Source organism: Sorex araneus, chromosome 1 (genome assembly GCF_027595985.1).
Source record: "Sorex araneus isolate mSorAra2 chromosome 1, mSorAra2.pri, whole genome shotgun sequence".
In the NCBI taxonomy this organism is placed as follows: domain Eukaryota; kingdom Metazoa; phylum Chordata; class Mammalia; order Eulipotyphla; family Soricidae; genus Sorex; species Sorex araneus.
The window spans coordinates 184,398,500-184,425,457 of record NC_073302.1 but is presented as its reverse complement, the minus strand read 5'-3'; positions in this window follow the sequence as shown (position 1 = coordinate 184,425,457).

The window sequence follows — 26,958 nt, the reverse complement described above, 5'->3', positions numbered from 1 at the left end:
ACACAAACTTCAATTCATACGTAGGCTTCCCCCATCTCATGAATACCATTTGGTATTCTGGAATACTTTTCTGGAATCTGCTTGAATAACCTGAAGTGAATGCACTTTAGTATATGGAGGGGTCTGTTAAAATACAAAGAGTCAATTTGTAGGGAAAATTCATCAATCCACTAAAAACACACATGCTTTGTCAAGCATAAATCTCAAAGTAGAAAACCACCACTTTGAAACCAGATGGGCCTAGAAGGGAGATGAAGACTAAGAAGGGGAAGAGGCAGGTCTTGGAGGAGTCTGGAAATGGCATCACAATGAAACTCTGGATTCAACACTTGTATAACCTGAGAAATGTAGAAATAGCTTGAGAGTATAGGGAAAGTGAATAATTCTCACAAGCTCTCTGGTTTCTTTTCAGGCTGGTGGAGAAATCAAATTAAAATCAGAGAGTGGTACAGGAAAACCCAGCAAATTTAATTCATTTGTAGGGAGAATCTACATGGATGTAAATTCCAAAGTAAATGGAACAATATGAGCGTATTTTCCCAAGCTGAGGAAGGGGTTAAAAGCCTGGAACTTTATGGAATAAAGAGACCTTAAATGCTCTGTAATGGCATGTCTGCCTTGCAATATAGATTGCCTTCAAAAGAGCTGAAGTGATAGCACAGCTGGTAGGGTGTTTGCCTTGCATGCGGCCAATCCAAGTTCGATTCCTCTGTCCCTCATAGAGAGCCTGGCAAGCTACGCAGAGTATCCTGCCCACACGGCAGAGCCTGGCAAGCTACCCATCGCGTATCCGATATGCCAAATATACTAACAAGTCTCACAATGGAGATGTTTGAGCAAATCTATGAACAATGGTACGACAGTGCTATGGTGCTTCTTCGCTAAAAAGGGTATTTCTGATAAAAATTCTCAGTATAGCTGAAATTACCAATTGTCATTCCTCTAGGTAATTAAGAGAGTGGACCAAATTTCTGATGAGGCGCCTTGCCTGATGTCTGCTTGAATTCAGACATGCCAGTGGGCATGACAGAGGAACTGCACGGCCTGCTGAGGCTTAGTCTTCACTTGAAATTAAACTCAGTGCTGTATTCCAATACAAGAACAAGATTTATTTATCTTTTTAGCCTCAGAGCTTGGCACAGACCTTGGGAACATCAACTTTCTCAGAGCTCAACGCTCAATATATTTTTTCCATTGGTGAAGGTATTGGAATCACCCTCCTCTTTGCCAGCTGGGGAAAATTAAATGTCTTACACATTTCATCTAAGTCTTGTGTCATGTTACATATAAAGGGCTGTTTGATTAAAAATATTCCTCTGCCTTGTAAAATACCATTTAATCCTTCTCTTTATCATTCTTTCAGAGCAATCTGGTTTGGGTTTCATCATTAAAAGTTTATACGATTTCTGGAATTTTGGCTGAGGTAAAAAGATATGTTTCAGCCTATTTGCAGCTGGGAAAAAAAGAGGCCCAGAGAAACCTTTTTATGCAAGAATGCACAGATCTGACCTGGCAGAGGAAGAATACAGAATTTAGCTTTTAGGAGATTAGACTGGTGTTCTTTCCTATATACACTGGATCCTTTACCTGCCAACTCACACCCATCCTTACCATCTCTTGTGTATTTAGTTTAGAACTCACAGACTGGTTAGTCTATGCTATATCTTTCAATTATACAATCGAGCAATATTTCCCACTGTCTCCTGAAAGAAAGAAAATTTGTGGGGAAGGGGTCACTGAGTGATTATATTTTTAAAAATGAGGCAATAAGCAACATATATTTGAGAACCTCAGATGATGAGATTTTTTAATGCAAAATCCAGATATCCTGCCATCTAGAATGATTAGAAAGTCTGGCTGTTCTGAACCTCAGTGCTCATTCTCTCCCACGCTCTGCTCCTTCCAGACACCATGTATGACTGCAACTCACACATAGGTGGGCTTTGCTCATTAGCAGTCTTGCAGTTCTTATTGCAGCCTACTACCACTAGTTAATTTTCAAACAGACACATACACACAAACACAGAAGAAGAAAAAATACAAATATTTCTGTCAGAGATTCTTAATCTGAGGCACATAGAGAGACTTTGGGGGAGGTGTTGGATGAAACTTTGAAAATATTGGTGCAAATCTGTACCTTTATCAAATTTTATATGCTTTTCTCCCTGCCTTATTCTTTCCTTTATCCATCCCTTCCCATCCGGTGCCACACACAATCATGCGGATCTTTCATTGAGCTATCTCTCCGGCCCTCAGATTTATAATTTTCCAATGAAACAGTAAAAAGCCATCTTAGTTCCATAAAATAAGCTATACCCTTAGCAATTTTAAATTATGGTCTGAGATTATTTAATGTCAACAGTATTAAATAAAGTGCAAAAATATTCGTGCCTCTAGGGCTGGAGAGGTAGCACAGTGGGTAAGGTACTTGCTTTGCACGTGGAGGACCCCCAGAGCCCCATCTGGTCCCTGAAGCACAGCCAGAAGTAATTTGAGTAATTTCTGAGTGCAGAGCCAGAAGGAACCTGTGAGCATTGCCAGATGTAGCACAAAAAGCAACAATAATACAACAACAAAAATTCATGGCTCTAATAGAATCAAAGTCACATATCATCAACACAATCCAATGTAACGCAAAGGTCCTAATTTTTCATTTTCTTCCTCATTTGTTTTCTCTTTTTGTTTGTTTCTGAATATGGAGTTCTGCATAAAAAGAAAGACATGTGCCTTCCCTCAGTTTGTTCTTTCATTCAACCAATGCTCAGTGCCTGCATTGCAGGACAGCCTCGGAGATAGCGAAGATCACAACAAAAACCTCAAGCCCTCATAATTGAACTCTTGAGAGATTAAACAGAACAAATAAGTCAGAAAAATATGCAGCATCATAGAGACATAAAGAGCTATTCATGTATAAAAGTAAACTAGGGCAAGAGGAGAGAGTGTGCCTACGTTGTAAGGGGTTTGAGTTGCATTTTTATGGGCTGGGGAAGGCCCCCAGCACTATTTTGGGTCATATTCAGCACTACCCTGAATTTCCTGGAGGTGAGAGGGGGCAGGTGCCTTTCTGCCTGCCTAGAGGGCAGATTTTATCTATGTGGTCTGAGAAGGCATCACAGAGAAGGGACCCTATGAGAAATAAATGTGAAGAAATAAAGTGAAGCATGAAGGCATATGGAGACAGAGCAGTCTGGGCAGGTGGGGAGGGCCAACAGAAGGACCTCGGGGTGGGATGTTCCCTGGAAGGCTTTAAAAGTTCAGGATGATGTGTCGAAGACAGAGGGATCCACGGGTAGAGGAACGAAAAGGTTCAGTTGTAGAATCAGCTTGTTGATGAGTCACAGTAGCCTAGGGAACCAGCAGCTGGAACGTTTGACAAATGGGACACATTAAAAATCAACAGAAGGACAGAATCAGCATCAGGAGGATTCTAATTGGAACTATCGATTTTCTTTCGTATTTGTGATTTGTGTCTCTGTGTGTGTGTGGGGGGGGGGGGTGGCAGGGAGGATGTTGCGTGGGGGTGAGGTCAAACTCACAAACAATAGTCAGGGCACCAGGGCGCAGCTTTTAGGAATCCTCAACTGACCGGTTTGGACAGTTCAAAGCTCAGACACAGTCAGTCTTGTGATGGTCATGGACCCAGAGTGATAGGGCCCACGTAGGCCTCAGGGGGCCTCAAGCCTCTCACACTCCAAGCATATGGTCAAGCCCTGTGAGCGCTCCTTCCACCCAGAGTTCGTGATTCTGCCAGGGTCTGGATCTTGCCAGGAGGTGCGGCTGAAGGAAGAGCTTGTTACTAGCAGGTCGGGGAGGTGCTTTGGGAAAGATGTTGGTCCAAACGAGAATGTCTACTCTGCCGACTCTGGGATCTGATTGGCAGGTCTTCCACTCACAGACTAAAATAATTACAAATGATGCGCAATTGGGGATAAGTGTCGCTAATCTCACTGTCTGATGGTCTCTGGCACAGAGCCACAGGTTCTGAATGCTGGAACTGCTTTAGGGAACTAAGCAGAGGATCCTGTAGCTTTTAGACTGTTTTAGGGCATCTATTCTCCACAGGGTAAATATCATTTTTTATGCCAGCACCTACATGATGGATTGTACTTACAGTATTTTGTTCCTACGTCAAAATTTTATCAATTAAAATAAAATTTGGGCATAAAAAATTAAGAAAAATACACCTCAATAAGGCACATAATTTCAAATCTCACTTCTGACTAGATCACAAAAACTTTGAAGGATCTTTTTTCTTGAGATAAGGTAATATTCTTTTATTTTCATTTATTTATTTATTTTTATGTTAAATGTTTTATTTTAATGAATCACCGTGAGATACAGTTACAGACTTACAAACTTTTGTGCTTATGTTTCAGTCATACTTACGTTTCAGTCATCATCTAGAGATGATCAAGTACCCATCCCTCCACCAGTGCCCATTCTCCACCACCAATGTTTTGTATCCCTCCCCTCCATATCACCCTCCCTTTTACTCTCTCTCTCTCCTTTAGGATGTTGTGGTCTGCAGTGCAGGTATTAAGTGGACATAATGTTTGGTCTATAGTCTACTTTTGGCACACATCTTCCATCCTGAGTGAGTCCTCCAAGCATCTACTTGGTGGTCCCTTCTCTATATGAGCTGCCCTTTCCCCAGCATATGAGTCTGACTTCGAAGCATGGAGCAATCCTACTGGTCTTTAGCTCTACTATTCTTGGGTGTTAGTCTCCATTTTGTTACTTTATATTCCACAAATGAGTACAGTCTTCTTATGTCTGTCCCTCTCTTTCTGACTCAGTTCACTCAGCATGATACTCTCCATGTTAATCCACTTATATGCAAATTTCATGACTCATCTTTTCTCACAGGTGCATAGTATTTCACTGTGTAGATGTACCAAAGTTTCTTTAACCAGTCATCTGTTCTTGGGAATTCAGCTTTTTTCCAGATTCTGGCTATTGCAAACAGTGCTGCAATGAACATACAAGAGTAGATGTCATTTCTACTATATTTTTTTACATCTCCGGGGTATATTCCCAGGAGTGGTATTGCTAGGTCAAATGGGAGCTCAATTTCTAATTTTTTGAGAAACGTCCATACTGTTTTCCAAAAGGGCTGAACCAGTTGGCATTCCCAGGAGTAGTGAAGGAGATTCCCTTTCTCCTCACATCCATGCCATCACTGATTGCTTTTGTTCTTTTGGATGTGTGCCAGTCTTTGTGGTGTGAGATGATATCTTATTATTGTTTTGATCTACATCTCCCTGATGATTAGTGATGTATAGCATTTTCTCATGTTTCTTCTACCCATTTGGATTTCTTCTTTGAGAAATTTTCTGTTCATTTCATCACCCCATTTCCTGATGGGGTTGGATGTTTTCTTCTTGTGGAGTTCAACCAGTGCCTTGTATATCCTTAATATCAACCCTTTATCAGGTGGTTATTGGGTGAATATCCTTTTCCATTCTGTGGATTGTCTTTGTATTCTGGTACTGTATCTTTTGAGGTACAGAAGCTTCTTATTTTAAGATAGTCCCATTTTTTTAAATCTCTATTTCCACTTGCCTGGTCAGTGGCGAATCATCTTTGAAGATACCTTTAGCTTCAATGTCGTGGAGGATTTTGCCGACCTTGTCTTCAATGTACTTTATGGATTCCGGTCTGATGTTGAGGTCTTTAATCCATTTTGATCTGACTTTTGTGCATGGTGTTAGGTAGAGGTCTGAGCCCTTTTTTTTTTTTTTTTTTGCATGTAGCTGTCCAGTTTTTCCAGTACCATTGTTAAAGAGGTTTCCTTCCTCCACTTCACATTTCTTGTTCCCTTATCAAAGATTAGATGATCATATATTTGAGGGTTTATGTAAGGATATTCAAACCTGTTCCATAAGTCTAATGCTCTGCCTTTGTTCCAGTACCATGCTGTTTCAATCATTACTGCTTTGTAGTAGAGTTTGAGGTTGGGGAAGGTGATGCCTCCCATCTTCTTTTCCCCCAGAATTGCTTTAGCTATTTGTAGGGTGTTGTTGTTTCATATAAATTTTAGGAGTGTTGATCCACTTCTTTGAAGAATTTCATGGGTATCCTTACAGGTATCACATTGAATCTGTATAATGCTTTTGGGAGTACTGCCATTTTGACAATGTTAATTCTCCCAATCCATGAGCAGGGGATATGTTTCTATTTCCTTGTGTCCTCTTCTATTTCCTGAAGTAACATTTTGTAGTTTTCTTTGTACAGGTTTTTTACCTCCTTAGTTAAGCTGATTCTGAGGTACTTGATTTTCTGAGGCATGATTGTGAATGGAATTGGTTTATCATGTCACTTTCTTCTCTCTCAGTATTTGTGTATAGGAAAGCCATGGACTTTTGTGTATTGATTTTATAGCCTGTAACTTTACTATACAGGCCTATTGTTTCTAAGAGTTTATTGGTAGAGGATTTGGAGTTCTCTAAATATAGCATCATATCATCTGTGAATAGTGAGAGTTTGATTTCTTCCTTTCATATCTGGATGCTCTTAATATCTTTTTTGGGGTTTTTTTTTTTTGGCCTCATAGCTATTGCAAGTACTTCCAGTACTATATTGAACAGGAGAGGAGAGAGTGGGCATCCTGTCTTGTCCCTGATCTTAGAGGGAAGGCTCTTAGTTTTTCCCCATGAGGATGATGCTTGCCGTAGGCTTGTGTTAGATGGCTTTGACTATATTGAGGAAGGTCTCTTCTACACACATTTTGGTGAGAGTTTTCATCATAAATGTGTACTTGATCTTGTTAAATGTTTTCTCTGAATCTATTGATATCATCGTATGGTTTTTATCTTTTCTTTTGTTGATATGATTCATTATGTTGATTGACTTCTGAATGTTAAACCATCCTTGCATCCCCAGGATGAATCAAGTGTATAATCTTTTTGATGAGTTGTTGGTTTCTATTTGCTAATATTTTGTTGGCGATCTTTGCATCCATGTTCAATAGAGATATTGGCCTGTTGTTTTCTTTTTTATGTGGTGTCTCTGTTTGCTTTTGGTATTAGAGTGATATGTGCCTCATAGAAACTGTTTGGGAGTGTTTCTGTTTCCTCTATTTCCTAGAAAAGAATTGGCAATTGGTCCTCTTTAAATGTTTGGAAGAATTTGCTATTAAATCCATCTGGACCTGGATTTTTGTTTCTGGGAAGACTTTTGATTACATTTTCAATTTCCTTGATAGTAATAGGTCTATTCAAGTATTCCAAATCATCTTTGTTCAGTCTTGGGAGGCTATAGGAATCTAGAAATTTATCCATTTCTTCTAGGTTCTCTTGTTTCATGGCATACAGACTTTCAAAGTAGTCTGATGATCTTTTGAATTTCTTTGGTTTCTGTTGTGATGTCCCCCTTTTCATTTCTGATTTGGTTTATTAGAGTTCTCTCTCTCTCTCTCTCTCTCTCTCTCTCTCTCTCTCTCTTTGTGAGTCCTGCTACTGGTTTATAAATCTTGTTTATTTTCTCAAATAAACAGCTCTTGGTTTCATTGATGTTTTGGATTGCTTTCTGGGTTTCCATGTTGTTGATTTCTGCTTTACGTTTTATTATTTCTTTTCTTCTTCCTGGTTTGGGCTCCTTTTGCTGGTCCTTTCCTAATTGAGCTGTGAGGTCAAGTTATTTATGTGGACCCTTTCTTCTGAAGGGTTATTTTTATTATTTACTTTTTTGAGATTTTAGAGTCAAATGTAGAAAAATGATATAAGTAAATATATAATATTTTACTTATTGGGGAATAAACACATGAGGATCATTTATGAAGTGATTAAAATGATATACTGTAGACTCGATGTTGAAAATAGATGGGCAGCATTTTAAACCTAGAAAAGAATTTCTCTACTCCCATTTCTTCTCTGTTTTGAGTGTCGCTAGAGTGGGATTGGACATGTCTGGCAGTGCACGGGGCTATTGGTTCAGGGCACACTGAAGGTTTGTGGGGTCATATGTGGTACCAGGGATGGAACCTGAGTGAGACTTGTGCAAGGCAAGCGCCTTATGTTCTGTGCTTGATCTCTCCCCAGCTTTCCGACCTCTTCAGCTCTGTAGTTTCTGGGTTCTAGCAATATTGTGTGCAGTGTGACAGTGCCCTGTGGAAGGCACTGTCAAGTTAGCTACGGCCCTGCCTGCCTAGTTTTGTTCTTTGCTCTAATTCCTACCCACATGGTCTCCTGAGACGTGCACTCCACACTTCTCTGACACCACACGGTGCTCTTTTTTTTCTAACAAACATGCTTAGTTTACAAGGAGGAAAAAATATAGTGAGTTACGCAAGAATAGTAGAAGGCAAATGTTTGCCGTAACTTTATAAAGGAAAGTGGATTTCAAAATACTTTCTATGAAGTCAGTCTTGGTGATTTTTGTTATGCACTATTTATGGCCAGGTCAGTGACAACTGGCCAAAATAAGTCCTCTAACTCTAAAATATTCAGTAGAGCTAAGCAGTAAAGAAATAAAAAAACAACCTAAGTGTTCAAAAGGTCTACTATTAAGTCTTTGCAAGGCTTAAACAGGTAAAAGTAATGAATGTTAAATATTTCTGTGTAGCCACTGTACCCTTCAAAGCCTCCTGTTTTTGAGGTGAGAACATTGTGTCAATTTGATGATAGAAAGTTTATCTGAGGTCATTTTTGTCCCCTTCATAACTTGTTCTTGATGATGCCATTCTCTGGCACTCAACTGGCTCTTGTTTAAAACTGTTTAGTCTGAACTTGACTTTATCTTGACTATCTTTATCTTGACTGCCTCGTTGGCCAGTGTTTTCTCATTAACACATAGATTATCTGCAGCACATCTGCACAGCTGTGTTCAGCGGTTTGGGGAAAATTCACTGGTAGGCAGACTTCATGACTCTCTTTTGAGAAATCTTCCATATATCTGTAGCATGCATTCCTTACCATTGGCGTGATCTGGGACTTATCTGTTCCCAAATTTCTCAGAAAGTTTGGTGACTCTTTCAGGTTTTTCATTTCTATGGAATAATTAAAATCAACCACAGCCTCTTCATCAGTTTGAAGATTTAATCTTTGTTCGAACTCATTAGCTGTGGAGGTTATCTGAGGTGATATCTCTGTATAATTTGCCAGGGCCTCTGTCTGACCAACATTCACCCATGCTGCTTCTAGTGATGAATGAGTTCTGAGCTAAAAGACTACCAGAAAATGCAAGGCTGAGGGCCACATTCGGTGTACTTTCTGTTTCTACTAATTTCTGTGCTTTTACACAAGAGTCACAATGTAAAGTGGCTTTGCTGTTACTGTCTATGACATCAACATGCTCTTCCTTCTCATCTTCCATCAGCTCAGCACAGTGATGAAAGGAAAATGCTTTTTCCAGGACTCTCTTTGGCCTCTGAATGTCTGATGGCCCAGAGGGATGAACTAAATTGAGGGGAAGACTTCAAACCATTTTGACTAGAAGGGAAGGACTTAGAATTTGAATTCTCACAGCATTCTGCAGATGAAATCTTGCTGCTTTTGCCATAAATGTTGACTGCTTTGTCTCCAAGACTCTGAGTGCTCAAAGCAGATAAACAAAAGTCAGAGCTTTTGTCCTTACAAACAGGGATAATGCCTGTAATGGTACTTGGCAGAAAATGTATTTATTTTGTGCTGTGTTGTACATATGAGACCAGTGTGATATTTTCTGGGATATCAATATTGCATTTTCTCTCTGTGTCCTTATCCTCAGAGCCCAGAAGAGTCCTTGTACTGAAGCTTATATTGTACAAACTTTTGGTCTTTAGGGTATTATCTGAAGTAGGAGTAATGTTTTTGTGGGCATTGTCAACCTCTGAGAAGTATTTCTTTTTTTGGGTTTGTGTGTTCTGACAATTTTAAAGTACTTTTGTGGAGAGATGGCAGATTCTACCTCAAGATCATCTATGGCTGATGAAAATGTCTCAGGCTTATTTTTTTAACTTCCTGTGGTTGACTATAGAGAAAACACAGTTTTGCAAAGTTATCCTCCCTCCAGACAGCCAATACGGAAGGAGAGATATGCAAATAACCCAAATCCTGAAGCTTGCTGTCAAACTGAACCTTTTCAGAAAGCCCAATTCTAGACTGTGCAAAGTCCCAGAACTTTCTTTAGAGGTGTGGTTACAGGAAACATTTTTGTATTGGGTTATTTTCCCCCCTTTGGAACGGGGGATGTGTTAGATTAATGGGCATGCTCTGTTTCTTATCCATATATTTGACTTTAATTCCTTTCCCTACAGTGCTCACTTCCAGTGAAGGACTCTCCATCCTTTCAATTTCTGAGTCATTTTTAGAAGGAAGTTCAGATTTTACTCCTTATCGATGTATTCTTGGATTTAGAAGAGTAGCTTCCAGATTGTGGGTGTCTTTGTATGTGACTTAGGGAGAAATACTGGTTACATTTTGGACACCTTGTTTTTTGTTTTTGGTTGGAACCAGTCTTTCTGCTTAACAGAAAAATCTTTCTTTAGCTTCCACGAGTACATTGAAAAACCCCATATTTCACTTCTGTAATAATTGTTCCTTTTGCTGCTTGTAGGACATCTACTGTGCTTGGGAAAACTTGCAGTGTAATTTTTCCTGATAATGATCCCTCACAATCATTAAACACGACCACTGGGAAGAATCGTTCTAGTTTGTGAGAAGTGGATGCAGGAGAATCATCACTTCTCTTTCCTCCACTTATTTTGCTGTCATGTGGAGCTTGTTTCTTGTCTTTAAAGAGGAAAGAGGATTTCTGCCTTCCATTCACAGAAGCAGATGTATGTGTTTCTTTACTTTCCCTGCTACTCCCCAAAGCCCCAGTTTGATGAAACATAGTCTCTGAGCTGTCTCCTTTTACTTCCTTATCAAAAGCTTTTATATATTTTTTGCACGCTTGATTAGCAGCCTGAAGCTCATCTATAGAAGAAACAAAAGAAAAAAATTATGTATCCATTTAGAGCATGGATGTTCCAAATTCAATATTCAGATGGAATTTGGAGTATATCCTTTGTATTTTGAATAATGTTTTTCATTCAACAATTTTCTACACAATTTTTTTCCTAACAAATACTTTGTTTTAAATTAATGATCTCTAAATAAAGAACAGTACTTGGTAATTAACCACATTTGAAAGAGGTTTAGAACAAATTTATGCAAATGAATTTTTAAATTAATTTTTTTGACTTGCTTTGGTTAAAAATTTGGTTGTTCGGGGCTGGCGCGATAGCACAGCGGGTAGGGCGTTTGCCTTGCACGCGGCTGACCCGGGTTCGATCCCCAGCATCCATATGGTCCCCTGAGCACTGCCAGGGGTAATTCCTGAGTGCAGAACCAGGAGTAACCTCTGACCATCGCCGGGTGTGACCCAAAAAGCAAAAAAAAAAAAAAAAAAAAAAATTTGGTTGTTTTCTGAGTATAGTTTCACAAATCTGTGAATATCTAAGTCTCCACAAACCAGCAATCAAAGTTGCATTACCATCATGGTATGTGAGTAAATTTTAGGAGACTTACTGACGTTGAGCGAGTTACCATGATCACATGATCAAGTATCTGACCATGGCATTAAAGTACTATAGGTTAAGTCAAGCTCAATCTAACGTCAAGTGATATGAGCTAAGAACATGGAAGAGACCTAATACGTATGGCTTTTACACAACCTTTAAAATGACTTGAGTTTTCATTGCTCAGGAAAGAAACTTCACAACACAGAATGCTGCCTAAGTGCTGTGAGATCCTCTCATTTTCTAGGAATTAGAGCCCAGATTTATTATATTAAGAAATCTAATTTCTTTTCTTTTATATACCCCTGGACTAACCCTCTAGTCTGCTGAAGTATAGTTTTAAAGGATTGGTTCATATTTTATTTTGTCTTATTTTCACTGTGCAGAGGATTGAGTTAGGATCATTTCTGTACAAGGCAAATGTCTTACTTGCTGTGCTATCTCTCTGGTCTCTGGATTCAATGTCTGGTAACACTTACGGTGCACTGACCACAACCAGAAGTGATCTCTGGGTCAGGAGTAGGATCTGAGCATAGAATCAGGAGTAAATCCTGAGCACTGGACTGTATTCACCATCAACTCTGCCAGAGCATCCAGTTTCCAACTTCTGCTTATCTGTTTTATAAAATCAGGGTATTTTTATTATAAGAAATTATAAACAAGAAATCGGCCAAGCTCAAAAGAACCAGTTCCTTAGTTAAATGCACAGTGAGAAAAAAAAAAAAACTAAGCAAATTATGTTTAAGCTCTATCTGCAAGTCAGTAATTGAAAAGGAGAACAAAAGAATGAAGAGTAACAAGCAATAATTATATCACAGAAATCTAACAAAGCCAGGTGTCTATAGGATATAGCTTTGTTTAGGGGCTAGACCTGGCTATGCTTGGGGCTTTGGCTCTGTGCTCAAAGATCAAGTCCTGAGCCTACTTGAATATTGTATGACTGAAATGTAATCACGAAAGTTTGTAAGTCAGTAACTGTATCGAACGGTGATTCATTAAAATAAAATTTAAAAATAAATACTAAAATCAATGATCAAGCCCTGGTAGTGTTCAGGGATCATATGTGGTGCCTGGGATTAAACATGGGTCCAGCTGCTTGCAAAGCAAGCACCATATTCCTGCATTATTTCCCCACCCCCACTCGCAAGGATCACTGTCACTGTCACTGTCATCCCGTTGCTCATCGATTTGCTCAAATGGGCACCAGTAACGTCTCCATTTTGAGACTTGTTACAGTTTTTTGGCATACCAAATACGCCATGAGTAGCTTGCCAGGCTTTGCTGTAAGGCACGATACTCTCCATAGCTTGCCAGGCTCTCTGAGAGTGGTGGAGGAATCGAACCTGGGTCGGCCGTGTGCAAGGCCCTACCCACTGTGCTATTGCTTTTAAATCTAATCTCTGAAAGAGGTTATTTATATATAATCTTAATCATTTAATTTAAATATAGGATTTTATATGTGTGCTTATGTGTTCCACAATTTTATGTTATAAAGTCTTTTAAGTCTTGATTTCTGTAAGTAGAAAAGTAGAACTGAGATAGTTACACAGTTAGACATTGATATAAAAGTCCAAGAATAAGGGCACTAATAGACTTTATATTAACAAACATTTCATTTCATTTTCTTTGTTTTAATACATATCAAAATAAATGTATGAATATAAACATAACAATAGGCCAAACTTTGAAATGCAAACTTATAGCATTTTTTGTCTGCCTCTAAAGATTCATATAATATACCCACATCCATACCTCCACCAGTTACACATCACACCACATCCCTCACATCCCTGTGACAAAGACCAAGTACATAAGAAGTATAGTTGATTTTATACAGACTAAAAACTCAATGAGTTTGACTTACATAATGTGGAATCCCCCTTTTTGTAGACTTTTCTTCTTTTTCTCCTCATTTTGGGATGCTGAAGTTTTTCAGCTTTTACTGCCCTTTGGATATCAAGTTTAAAATTATTTTCAATTCAGAATTTAAGTTTAGGCAAAATACTAATTTGACTCAATTGTCAACTTGATATCATAGTGTCTTTTTCTTCTGGCATTGTGTTGCGTGAACGTTTGTGCAGTCTGAGGCGCTGAGACAAGGAATGCGGAAGAAATGTATTTCATGGAGGGTCTAGGTTCTCTCTGACTCTTAGACAAAGGTAGAGAACCCCATGATCTCCTTTTATTGATCATGAAAACTCTTTTTTTTTTTTTTTTTTTTTTTTTTTTGCTTTTTGGGTCACACCCAGCGATGCATAGGGGTTACTCCTGGCTCTGCACTCAGGAATTACTCCTGGCGGTGCTTGGGGGACCATATGGGATGCCGGGGATTGAACCCAGGTCGGCCGCGTGCAAGGCAAACGCCCTACCCGCTGTGCTATCGCTCTGGCCCCGAACATGAAAACTCTTAAGGGCACAATACAGTCACCAAAGAAATAAGGGAAGATCATGCAAAGTTCTTCTACATACGGGGAAACAAACAATGTAGGATCTACATACTGACAACAAACAGGCTTAGTACCTAGGATCTGCATACTGACAACCAACAGGCTTAAGCAGAACCGGGGATCTGTGAGAAAAGACTGACAATTGTTATAATTTAGGAAATTATTTACTAAGGCAGCCAAATGAACATGTTCAACCTCATCCAAACCACTGGGCTCATCCTGGTAGCTCAGTCCAGCCCCAACAGCATTGTCCTACATAGTGTCCTTATTTGTAAGAAATCTGTTACTATAAATTGTATATTATCCTTTTTTTTTGGTGGGGGGTCACACTCAGAAGTTCTTAGGGTTTACTCTTGGCTCTGCACTCAGGAACAAATCCTGGTGGGGTTTGGGGGACCAAATGTGGTGCCAGGGATGGAACCTGGGTTGGCCTGTGCAAGGCAAGTTCCCTACTCTCTGTAATATTTCTCCAGCCCCTATATTTTCCTTTCTATTCTCTCTCTCAGAGTGCCAGGGATTGAACCTAAGGACGCACACACACAGGGCAAGTGGCCTACCATTGAGCTATATGGCTGGCATCTATTTCTCTTTCATGTTTAATTGCACCCCAAATACTTACGGCATTACTACATACTATGTAGATATTCAGACATAGAGCAGGTATTGGAATAATGTCTTTTTGCTTCACATTTTCCATATGATGTAAATGAAATGGCTGGCATTAAAAAGTGATGTCATTCAAGGAACTATAGGTTTTTTTGTTGTTGTTGCTGTAGTCGTTTCACTGTAAAAGTTTCCAAGAATCTACCTAAGATGTTAAGAGATTTAGTGTATATATGTTTTTATATAGTAGATATTTTGTATGTAAGTTATGTAGCACTGTAGCACTGCAGTCCTATTGTTCATCGATTTGCTCAAGCGGCCACCAGTAATGTCTCCATTGTGAGACTTGTTGTTACTCTTTTGGGCATATCGAATATGCCACGGGTAGCTTACCAGGCTCTGCCATGTGGGTGGGATACTCTCAGTAGCTTGCCGGGCTTCCGAGAGGGATGGAGCAATTGAACCCAGGTAGGCCGTGTGCAAGGCAAATACCCTATCCACTGTGCTATGTAAGTTATAAAATTATAAAATAATATGTTTTAGTATTGTTTTAATTTTGGCTTGGAGGCTGCACGTGACAGTACTCAGGCTTACTCCTGGCTCTGTGCCCAGCGATCACCTCTGGTGGAACTCAGACCGTCAAGTGCTAGGAGTCAGACAGGGGCTGACCTCATGCAAAGCAAATGCCTTGCCCCTATTTTATCTCTCCAGCTCCAAGCTAAATGATTTTTCATTTTAAAGAAATGGTAGCCTCATTGAAATGTCTGATTTTTTGAACCTTACCCAAATTTAATGTCATTACATTTGTAGTTCCTTTAAATCTAGGATGATTGGCGACTAGTTCTTATTACAGTATCATCATATCGAGCATATTTAAATGTCATGATAGCATGCACCATTTTGAATATAGTTCATTGAAGAGAAAATTATTGCTTTATCTTTATTGTTAAATAAAAGTTATTTTGGCAGTTGATGAAGTCTTAGCTAACAGAAAATAATGGTGGGTGGGGGTGTATTTATGTTGAGAGCACCTCCTAATTTCCCAAGAAGACATCTGTCTGTGCTGAGGTAAAATCTGATTCAATCGCTTTACTTTTAAAGGATTAAACTATCTGCAAAAAGTCAGGGAAATAGCTTTCTCCTGCAGCATTTCTGGTCATATTTGAGCAGGCTATGCCTTTGGACACCTTTGAAAAAAAAGCTTTACTTTTATCAGTTTTACATGTCACTCAAATCATGTGAGTCTATTTTATGGAAACTTTGACAAAAATTTACTTAAATTCTTCTTAGCTCATCTCTCTCCTCATCCCGCCTGACATCAGATTAGTGTGGATTTCAATCCCCCTTTCCTCCATAGACTCTTGGTCTTCTCACTTTCTAAAAGAATTTTCCTCTTGGGCCAACATATTTTAGATAGAGCAATTGAAATATTAGTGCCAGGCAATGATCATTTTTGTTCTTTCTCTTGCAAGGCATGATTAAGTTACCATGGATGACTAGGCAAGCAGTAATTCTTTCTTTTTGGAAAGCCAATGTGTGGTATTGATGTCGGTTGGACCCACGGGTGACTTATGTGAAGCGGGGAGGAGAAAAATGGTCACTTTAACCCCAACAGCCTCTACCACCTGGGACCCAGGGTTACTGGATTCTTGTCTCGCTCACAGAAAAAGAATTTCAGGAGTAGACAAGCAGTGAGTGAAGTAAACAGATTTTATTTAGAGGTTTCTGAGAGAAGGAAGAAGGGATAAGTGGGAGAGAGAATAGTAAGAATAATGCGCTCAAGAGAGAACGCGGGCTTCTCCAAGGGTGGAGAGAGCTCTACACACATCCTAGCACTGGACACAAAAGCATGAAAGTGCACATCTCAAGGGGGGAGATGTGGGTGACACATGTGCTCAGGCACCACATGTGCTTAGCCACGTGAGCACAAGAAGCACATGGGCTCAGGCAGTATATGTGTGCGCTTCCTTTGTTCAAGGTGTCTTTTATAGGGTTTCTTCAACCTGCCCCCACATGGGGCTTCCTTCCAGTAAAAGTTCGTTGCTAAGAAGGTTGCCAGGGAGGTTGGGAGTGGTGATGGCCTTCTTTGGGGAACTTCCTGGAAAGGACCTTCCACATCTCCAGGGTCTAATCATTTCAAAGTGCCATCCCTCAGTCTAATTAATCTGATCTTTTCTTTCAGATAACTTCAGGAACCCAACCAATCCATTGCCTGGGGCCCACTAAAACTAAGGTAGCATGAGATTTCACCCCTTGTGCAGGCAGGGCCAGTGCCCCTTTGTCAGTATGAAGCAGCTCCAGATGGACCTTCAGCCATTTTCCCTTAAAGATTCAAGGTGGTGAAATCTCTAGGGGGGAATGTGATGTAGGCAGGTAGATAAGGAAAGGCCCTGGGTAATAAAAATTCAGATTTAACAGAGTCTCTGGGAAGGAGAATCTTAAGACTTGCAGGTTCAAGAAGACAAAAGACCGGAGGAAACTATCAGCAGACCCTGAGGATCTGAAAGGACCTCTCCTGTGGACCGCTCTGTTATTCTGATTAACTTCAGTGACCCAGCCCCAAGGCGACTCCAGAAGATCTAGGATCAAGAGGAACCTATAAAAGCCAGCCCAATAACCCATTCAAGGCTGCCTCCACTCTTGGAGAAGCCGGCATTCTCTCTTGAACACTTACTCTTACTTCTTTCTCTCTTTCCTATCCCTTCCTTCTTTCCTCAAAAGTCTCTAAATAAAATCTGTTTACTTCACGGCTTGTCTACTCCTGAAATTCTTTTCCGTGAGCGAGACAAGAACCCAGTAACTCTGGGTCCCGGGTGGTAGAGGCAGTTGGGGAGAAAGTGACCGTCTTTCTCCTCCCGCTTCACATAAGTCACCCGTGGGGCCCACCGACATCATTATATAAATCTTTCAGCCTACACTGGAGAAACTTAAAACCATGTCATCAGTAGCACTGTTAGCACTGTTGTCCTATTGTTCATCTATTCGCTCGAGCGGGCACCAGTAATGTTTCCATTGTGAGATTTGTTGTTACTGTTTCGGCATGTTGAATATGCCACAGATAGCTTCCCGAACCTGTCATCAGTATCTTTCTTTTATTAAAATCCTGGTGTTGTGCTGATTTGATTTTTTATTTAAAAGTTGCTGTAAAAGCAATGGAACTAGACTACTGATGATTAATCTTTGTACCGTACAATTGAACAGAACCCTCCAGCCAGTTACACTGTGTTTTAATGTCCAGTCCTGTGACATGCAGTGTATATTATCAGTGAGACTTGAGCATTCTTTACCGTTAAGGAGGAAATGATAACAAATTCCACCTCACACAGATACTTGAAGACATGCAACTAAAAATAGGTTATAAATGCTTCTAGTCAAATGAAATTTTACTTAACCGTGACTTAGATTATATATCACTGTCACTGTCATCCTGTTGCTCATCAATTTGCCCAAGAGGGCACCAGCAACATCCCCTTTGGAGACTTGTTCCTATATTTGGCATATTGAATACACCACGGGTAGCTTGCCAGTCTCTGCTGTGTGGGCGAGATACTCCCATAGCTTGTGGGCTGTCCGAGAGGGGCGGAGGAATCGAACCTGGGTCAGCTGCATGCAAGGCAAATGCCCTACCAATGTGCTAGCACTCCAGCCCATGCATATTTATGAAAACACACCTAATTCCTCCAAGCACTAGGAGACAGCTGTAGGTGACTACTTAGACAAGAAGGAAAAACACACAAATTCATTCTGAAATAGAGTATCTAGAACAGGTTTTCAAGATTTCCGGATTCGAACTTTCATTTCTCAGGTGAAAAATTAATTAAAAATTTTGGGGTGGAACACAACAAGTGCTAATTCCTGGCTCTGTGCTCAGAAATCACTCCTGGTGGTGCTCAGAAATCCACTCCTGGTGGTGCTCAGGGGTTCAGCTGGAGAGCTGAGGACAGGCCCTACAAGAGCAGGTTGCAAAACAAGTGCGGTGTCTCCACACTGTCTTATAGGCAAAGAGTTGAAGACGAGATCCAGAATGGATTTGCTTCCTTTGTCACAAAAAACCTAAAGAAGCTAATAATTAGAAATCAGGCAAAAACTGACCTAGCAACCTGGAGATGGCCAGTGGAAGCAGGATGAGGAGCAGGAGTGCAGGAGGATGAACTCAAATAAGGGCTACAACCAGATGTTGCATAAACCAATGTTCCTGCAGTGGGAGGCGCTGAGACAAGGAACGAGGAAGAAATGTATGTCAGGGAGGGTCCAGGTTCTCTCTGACCCTTGACAAAGGTAGAGAGCCCCGTCAGATCCTTTTATTGATCATGGTACCTCTAAAGGGCGCAATACAGTGACGTCACCAAAGGCATCAAAAGAAGTTACCAGAAGAACATTGAGGCAGTAGAACATGCATTGTTTCCTTGCATCTGCAGGCCCATAATTTTGGCCTCCTGAAAGAAGATACAAAACCAAAATGAAACCTTTCTTGGGTGATAAGCACTTGGATTTACATCCCAAAGACAAGGTGAGGCCCCACAGAATCTACAACATCAAAGATCAGGCCTGGCTAGCACCTGAGATATGCATGTGAAAGACCAGCCAGGCTTCTGTGAGAAAAGGAAAACTGCCCCTTTCAATACACTGAAATTATTTTCTGAAGGCAACTTGAAGGGGGAAAATGTTCAGCTTCATCCAAACCAGTCAAGACACACGAGAAATCCCGCCCATTTACATGGGTCCCTATGTTCCTGTCCGTAGTACGGTACAGTCTACATGGGCTCGCCCTGATAGCTCAGTCCAGCCCCAACAACCAGGCTGTTGGAATTTGACAAACTCTCTCTTTAAGTACAAACATGGTATAGATACCCTGGGATGATTTCTGATCTCAGAGAGAAAATATAATCTTTAGTCTGCAATTTAGCTCTGAAAGGGCACTCGTTCAAAGAACGTGGACGTGCCACTGACTATGGACTATACGGATTTAGTCAATGCTGATAAATATACATGACTAAATCAATTAGGACAGTCCCAATGAGTATATGATTATGCCTTTAATAATGTATCATCTTGTGTTTCTAAATCTATTCTTCCCCTTTACCATATTATTAATTGGTTGACAGTTGACATGGGTCTGACTTATCTTTCCACTACATCTGACAGTGGTCGGGGCTTACTCCTGCCTCTGGGATCAGGAGTCACTCCTGGCAGTGCTCTGGAACTGTACCACGGTGCCACGGATTCAACTTGAGTCAGCCGTGTACAAGGAGAGCAGTTTAGGTCCTGTACTATGTCTCCATCCCTGAAGTTTCTGTTTTTAAAGCATATCTCTCCCCTTCATTAGTAACCTTTCTTACTGTCTTCTCATGAGAGACACCAAAGCCCGGAAGACACCTGTTTATGGAGTTATTGGCTTAACTCACAGAAGATTGTATGTGTGTGTGTGATTTCATCCATCTACTTTGCTTGAATGATAGCAAATGTTTATCCCTCTTTGCCTCTAGGTATACATACTTATAGTCACATTGTCTAAAGTGAGAAAATGGAAGCCTGGGAGTACTCTGTTCTCAGCACTCTAGTCTTCTGATTCATTTGCTCTTTCTGTGAAACCCCCTTTCTTCAAGATGGCAGATCAGTTTATTTTCTCTCTAGCCCTCCCCCCATCTTTCACAAAGGCAAACATATCAATACAGTGCTTAGACCACCAGGAAAGGAAGGAGACAAAATGTCTTAGAAGATGAAAGGAACATGGTACTTGCTATTTCAAGATAATTTAACGTGGTTCCAATAAAAGAATCAAAATATTATTAGACTTCTTCATACATGGCTTGGGATTTTTAAATTCAGTTTACAATGATTTATAAGAATGCAGATGTTTGTTTCAGGCAACCAGTTACCACCCACACTCACCACCAAACACCAAATATTGCTCCACCAGTGTCTACAGTCTACAGGATTCTTCCCATCTGCCCCTCAACTTCTTCCTCAAGTACATCTTTAATTCTTTGACCCAGTTTGCTTTCACTGGAAATTGTCTATTGCCTTATTTTGAAAAAAATGTTTTATGCTTCATTTTCACCTTCTTAGTATTCCTACTCCTTTTCCACATTTTCTATGATAATCTTGATACATGCATCAAAATTTAAAAAATAGAAACTAACAAAACTTCCCATTTCTAAATTATTTTTTTAAAATGCCAGTTTAGGGGCTGGAGCAATAATACAGAAGATAGGGTGTTTGCCTTGCACAGAGCTGACTTGGATTTGATCCTCAGCATCCCATATGGTCCCCTGAAGACTGCAGGGAGTGATTCCTGAGCCAGGAGTAACCCCTGAGCATTACTCGATGTGGACCCAAAACAAAATGAAACACCTAACTAATTCAAGTTTGTGTCATATACCACCAAGTTATTATTTTTTTAAATTTTGGGGTCATACCCAGCAATGTGCAGGGGTTACTCCTGGTTCATGCACTCAGGAATTACTATTGGCCATGCTTGGGGGACCATATGGGATGCTGGGAATCGAACCCGGGTCAGCCATGTGTAAGGCAAATGCCTTACCAGCTGTGCTATCGTGCCAGCCACAAATTCCTATTATTTCATGGGAAAGAAAGTGTCCCCAAGATCATTTGTCTATAATTGTTCTCTTCTTGACCTGTATATCAATTTTGGGGGTTTATAGCATCATAATCATTTCATCATACTAACACTTATTTTTTTTTTTTTGCTTTTTGGGTCACACCCAGCGATGCTCAGGGGTTACTCCTGGCTTTGCACTCAGGAATCACTCCTGGCAGTGCTTGGGGGACCATATGGGATGCCGGGGATCGAACCCGGGTCGGCCGCGTGCAAGGCAAATGCCCTACCCGCTGTGCTATCGCTCCGGCCCCCCATACTAACACTTATTGTCCCTCCCCCTACTATTGTATGTCTCTGCTCATCTTTATAGTTGAACATCTCAAAACTGTCACCTATATCTTGATTCAATGTTACACACATCTTCCCACAAGCAGCCTACCACCTTTACCATTCCACTGAGAACACTCTTGCCCCAATCATACTGATATCACACTGGGACAGCCACATTGCTAAAACCAATATTAATTCTCAGTTCTAATGCTAATGACACATTCTGCAGAATTTGTCTTAAATTTCACCCCATTCTTCTGGCATTTCTAGTCTCTTTTAATTCCACGTTGCCACACAATATCTTGATCTATTTTTTTTTTTTTTGGTTTGGGGGCCACACCTGGTGATGCTCAGGGGTTACTTCTGACTTCTGGCAGGGCTCGGGGCGCCATATGGAATTCTGGGGATCAACCCATAGTTGGCTGCATGCAAGGCTGGTGCTTTACCCAAGTACTCTCTCTCTCTGGACTCTCTTTTGGTCTTGTCTTGTTCCACTGGCTACATCCTTTGTTGACTGATCATTTATTGCTCAGTCTACAATAACTGACAAATTCAAGTTCCATCTAATCAATACCTATGGCCCCTGGGGACATGTCCAACCAAACCAGACATTCATTGTTGGGGTCCTCCAGCGCTAGTGCTGGTGGGGACATCACCAGGACCATCCCAGTAATGTTCAAGGACCTCCGGATGACACTTGGAAGCACTGAGGAAGAAACTCAGGGCCTTAAACTTGCTAGGCATGGGATCCAGTCCTGTGAGCTTTCTCCTCCACCTCTCTGTGCTTTTTGTTCATTTCTCAGAAATGTCTATCCTTTCTATTACTTTAAAGCAAACCACACAGGTAATTCTGAGATTTGTTATTTAACACCTGAGTCTGCATATCCCTACTCCAGAAGTTCATGTTTTAATTTTCCAACTGCCAAGTTACTGTTTATTACTGGCTGTATAATAGAATTTCAAACTTAGTATGCCCTAAGCTGTCTCTATTTTCTTCCATATCCAAGTTTTTCTCACCTGAATCTTCTCAATTTCAGCCAACAGCTTCTAGAGCATGGATTTCATTATCTTCCTTTAAGTCCTTGAATTAAATTCATCAGCAAACTTGTTCTATCTCTTATAAGTATTTTCTCCTTACTATATCATTATTTTGTTCTCCATTGCTACCCTCCCAATCAAAGTATGTGTGTGTTTTGTGTTGTGTGGATCTAAACTTGGATTTCTTCAATAACACTAGTAGATTGTCTTCTACATTTTTAATTTCTACATTTATATCACTTGATTATTTAATGTAATGATCAGATTAATTTTTAATATAAATTCATTCTCTCTGCTTAAAATCTTCTAATAGTCTTTTATCCACATTGAAAACTATCTCAGTATTTAGTTTTTTCTACACATGTAAAAGTTCTATTCATAAGTAAAATATAGCACTGTAGCATTGTCATCCCATTGTTCATTGATTTGCTTGAGTGGTAACGTCTCCATTGTGAGAGTTGTTGTTACTGTTTTTGGCATATCAAATACACCATAAGTAGCTTGCCAGGCTCTGACTCTCGGTAGCTTGCTGGGCTCTCCGAGAGTGATGGAGGAATCGAACCCAGGTTGTCCACGTGCAAGGCAAATGCCCTACCAAAATCATTGGATACATAAGTAGGGAATAATTTTCAACACTGATTTCCTAGATTTATATTTTTCACAAATGCTTATTTGATCTGTACAAAACTGACAATAAAACCCAAGAAAGTTGACATGACTGCTGTTATATATCAGCTTATCCTTTCACAATAATACCTTTGTACTGGATTTTAGATATCTTTTTCCTTACTAGTCTCTGAGTTCTTATAATAATTCACAGTGAGAGAAAATGTGATCAGAGTATAATAACATCTATTTACTCTTCAATATTACAAAGTGAAATTATTATTCTGAGAAAACTGATGGATTACAAAGATTTCTTTAAAGGCTTTATTAGAAAATTTTGATGCCATGTATTGAGAAGTTACCTAAAAACTCTATTGTATTGCTAAATTGAAAATTTTCCTTAGAACATTAAAGGGCAATTTATATTACAATGAGAAGGAAAAATGTTAATAAAAAGGTGGATAATGATCACTATAAAAATTCTAGAAGACAACTAAATTTGAAGTTAATTTATAAGTTTGAAATTTATATATTCAGTATCATATGCCATCTAGGACTCTATAATCCATGAATTGGCTCGTTTTATGTATCATCTTTAAAAAAATATTACCATAATTATGAGTTCATTTTCTTGATGTTAACACAGAATCTGTGCTCTTTGTACAAAATGAATAAAGAAAATTGTACCTGTATAACATGAAAAGTTCAAGTTTAAAAATGTGAAGACAAGAAATTCTAAAATTTTTGTTTAATTTAAAATGTTTAAAGTCAATTCTTGGGAAAAAGATGATGGGAGGCATCACCCTCCCCAACCTTAAACTCTACTACAAAGGGGTAACAATTAAAACAGCATGGTACTGGAACAAAGGCAGAGCCGAAGACCAATGGAACAGGGTGGAATATCCCTACACACAACCTCAAATGTACGATCATCTAATCTTTGATAAGGGAGCAAGAGATGTGAAGTGGAGCAAGGAAAGACTCTTTAACAAATGGTGCTGGCACAACTGGACAACCACATGTAAAAGAATGGGCTTAGACCTCGACCTGACACCATGCACAAAAGTCAGATCAAAATGGATTAAAGACCTCAACATCAGACCACAAACCATAAGGTATATTGAAGACAAGGTCGGCAAAACCCTCCACAATATTGAAGATAAAGGTATCTTCAAAGATGACATGGAACTAAGCAATCTAGTAGAAACAGAGATAAACAAATGGGACTACATTAAACTAAAAAGCTTCTGCACCGCAAGAGATACAGTGACCAGAATACAAAGACTATCTACAGAATGGGAAAGGATATTTACACAATACCCATCAGATAAGGGGTTGATATCAATGGTATATAAAGCACTGGTTGAACTCTACAAGAAGAAAACATCCAACCCCATCAAAAAATGGGGCGAAGAAATGAACAGAAACTTTTCCAAGGAAGAGATACGAATGGCCAAAAGGCACATGAAAAAGTGCTCTGCATCACTAATCATCAGAGAGATGCAAATCAAAACAACCATGAGATACCACCTCACACCACAGAGACTAGCACACATCCAAAAGAACAAAAGCAACCGCTGTTGGAGAGGATGTGGGGAGAAAGGGACCCTTCTACACTGCTGGTGGGAATGCCGACTAGTTCAGCCCTTTTGGAAAACAATTTGGACGATTCTCAAAAAACTAAAGGTTGAGCTCCCATTTGACCCAGCAATACCACTGCTGGGAATATATCCCAGAGGAGCAAAAAAGTATAGTTGAAATGACATCTGCACTTATATGTTCATCGCAGCACTGTTTACAATAGCCAGAATCTGGAAAAAACCCGAGTGCCCTAGAACAGATGACTGGTTGAAGAAACTTTGGTACATCTATACAATGGAATGCAGCTGTTAGAAAAAAATGAGGTCATGACGTTTGCATATAAGTGGATCAGCATGGAAAGTATCATGCTAAGTGAAATGAGTCAGAAAGAGAGAGACAGACATAGAAAGATTGCACTCATCTGTGGAATATAGAATAATAGACTAGGAGTCTGATACTCAAGAATAGTGGAAATAAGTACTAGGAGGTTGACTCCATGGCTTGGAGGCTGGTCTCTCATTCTGGGCAACTCAGAGAAGGGAACACCAAGTAAAATGTGGTCGGAGGTCATGCGGGGGAGGAGTGATGCGTGCCGAATGTAGACTAGAGACTGAACACAATGGCCGCTCAACACCTTTATTGCAAACCACAACACCTAATCATAGAGAGAGAACGAAAGGGAATACCCTGCCATAGTGGCAGTTTGGGGTGGGGGGAGACGGGACTGGGGAGAGTGGGAGGGACCCTGGGTTTACTGGTGGTGGAGAATGGACACTGGTGAAGGGATGGGTTCTCTAACTTTGTATGGGGGAAACATGAGCATAATAATGTATAAATGTGTAACTGTACCCTCACAGTGATTCACTAATGAAAAATAAATAAATAAAAAAATTTTAAAAAATAAAATGTTTAAAGTATACAAATCGGTATAGACATTCTTGATTTTAAATAGCTTCAAGTTAAAAGTGTTTTATTTAAAATATGTATAAGTATATAAATATTTAAGATGTGTACAGACATAATAAGAGTTGCATTGGAAACTGGCCATTTCAATAATATTCATGTATTATTCAATAATATTCAAGTCTGAAGTGTCAGACTTACATTTAACACCTGCCAATCTGTACAGATGAAAATGAAATGGTTTTAGCTATAATTGGTTAAGATGTAACAGAGCTTCTAAGATTAATTTTTAACACCTTTGATTTCCTCTGTACAAACATTGAAGAATAACATCTATATCTTATTACGTTAAAATTTATAGTGGCATTTGATAAACCAATGATCCCTTTTTTTTCAGCATGCAGTTGTAAAGCTGTTGAAGCCCATAGGAAAGAAACAGCCCTTGGTGATCACTGGAATATAAAACTCTTAAGATCTTGAGTCCACAGGGAGCCAAAGAGGTTGTGGGAACAGGGTGAGCGGAAGTACAGAGCAATAATGGTGGAATAATCTTGAAAGGATGGTGGAAAATTTAGTATAGCAGCCTTGCAACTATAAAACAAAGACCTCAACAATATTGCAAACAGAGTTGTGACAATAAAAATTTAATGTTTTTAAAATGAGATCTTGATAAGAATAGGCAAAAGAATCTATATACAAAATAGCTATCTTAATTTTTTTTAAGTGCCAAGAGCCTATTATGGTCCACAATCAGGTAAACATCACAGCAAATAAGGTGAACCCCAGAAATATAAGAAACTCACCATAGAGAGTTTAAATTCAAAATCATTGAAGAAATGAAAGGCAGATATAGAAGAACACTGTGCAATGTGGAATTTATTAGTGTTACTAATACTATTTTTATGAAAGCTTATAAATGATATAATATGAAGTTTATATTAGTAAACCAAAAGAAAATTAAACTAATAACATTTGCCATGTTAATACTGTAAAGGAAAAAAGGATGGATTAAAAATAAGAATTCTTTACAGTTACAAAATATCTACTCTTTGAATGAGAGTAGAGATATAACCCAACTCTCACTTTACCTCAGAGGAAACTGAGAGGGACATAATGAGTTTCCCACTGAAACATAATATTGACGTGCTGTTTGTCTTATATTCATTATTGAAGATGAAAGTAAATGCTTTTCTGACTTAACATTTTTGCAATGTTTATATTGTTTTCCTGTGAAAGTTCAAAGGCTCTTTCTGTAATCCTTATTTCCGTCTCCAGCTTTCTTAAAGACTAATTCTGGAGAAAGGAGTAAAATATCTAGGAATCCCAGTGTACTTTCCACAAGAGTGGTCTAAAAAGTCTCGTTCTTTTTTGTTCTAGAGAATGGGAGACAACACTTAATTGTGTTCATT